Source organism: Pelophylax lessonae (assembly GCF_965119305.1).
Source record: "Pelophylax lessonae genome assembly, chromosome: 4".
In the NCBI taxonomy this organism is placed as follows: domain Eukaryota; kingdom Metazoa; phylum Chordata; class Amphibia; order Anura; family Ranidae; genus Pelophylax; species Pelophylax lessonae.
Genome location: NC_138771.1, coordinates 140,425,132 through 140,426,420, shown reverse-complemented (window position 1 = coordinate 140,426,420; position 1,289 = coordinate 140,425,132).

Below are 1,289 nucleotides of genomic sequence, written 5' to 3'. Positions count from 1 at the left end.
GTGACACATGAACAGGAACTAAAACTGATTAAAAAGAAATTGCACAAGTATGGTGAGTGAAGAATTTTTATTGAATCAGTAACTATTTACAGTCAGTTCCAGTCACAGAATTTGTTGTTCTAAATGCAGACATTATTGATCAAGAGGGACTGTTAAGCCACTAATGGTTCAATTTACACACCGATCAAGGAAAAAATAATTTCTATGTCATGAACTGTACAATATTAACTTTAGAAAAGTCCTTTAACTTTTCCCATTTTAATTCTTTCAAGCAAATTGCCTGCCACTGTGGGCAGTGGAGGCAGACCGGGTCCCTCCCGATTGTAGTGTTGTATCATACGGCAGTGTTTGCTTGAGGCAAGTCACTTTCCAAATTTTCAGTGATGCGTCTGCATGATTTAGTCTCCCTTGAGAACGTAACAGTAGTTTCGTTTTAAAACTATTTTCTGTACACAATCCAAACCAGTAAAAGGCTAATGACAAAAGTGGGGTTTACGTCACACATTATAAATTAACAATTCAGACATACTAATGCTTTACACCTTTGGAAAAAAGATAGAAATACATATCACAAAAAGGATAATTAATGCTGATAGTTGTTGGTGGAGGTGAACATGCTTAGTATTTGTTTGTTAGCAGAGCAATACCATTGCCTTTTTGGGTGCCACCAGCGATATCACATCGAGGGTTTTTACAAAGACAAATCAATTAAGGCAAACAAAGATCTTTTCATTTAATGCATTACAAGGATTAGGCCTTAATCCAGCGTATATACTCTTATTTAACCCGAGCCTGACAAATGATGATGATGGTATAAATTAGGTAGAAAGTAGACAGAGCTCCATTTTCCAAGAGCCTTATATACTTCAAATACCATATTCAAACATACCTCAGAAAAGTAGATAAACCATGACATTGGAAGCTTAGAAAATACTGGTCTAGCCTGCTGCACGAGGTTGTTTTCAAGCAGCAGCAAAGATATACGTGAATAAAATGTATCTAGATATTAGGACCTTCACAATTAAAGGGAGAAAGTCATGATGCCACACAAACAGCAACTTGCACTCAGGAAGCGGTGCTCAGATGCCTGCTGGAACTGGGTTCAGAGCAATGATTTCATCACAATGCTGTTTTACTTCACTAATAACCCCTATAGCAAATAAACACCAGTCGCTAATGGTAAAACCTACAAATCAGCACAAAAAATAAAACCTATTAAAGTGACAAGCTGAGGGTAGAGAACAGTCCAGAGAGGGTCAGAAGTGACCCACTAGGAGATCTTTTTTTCC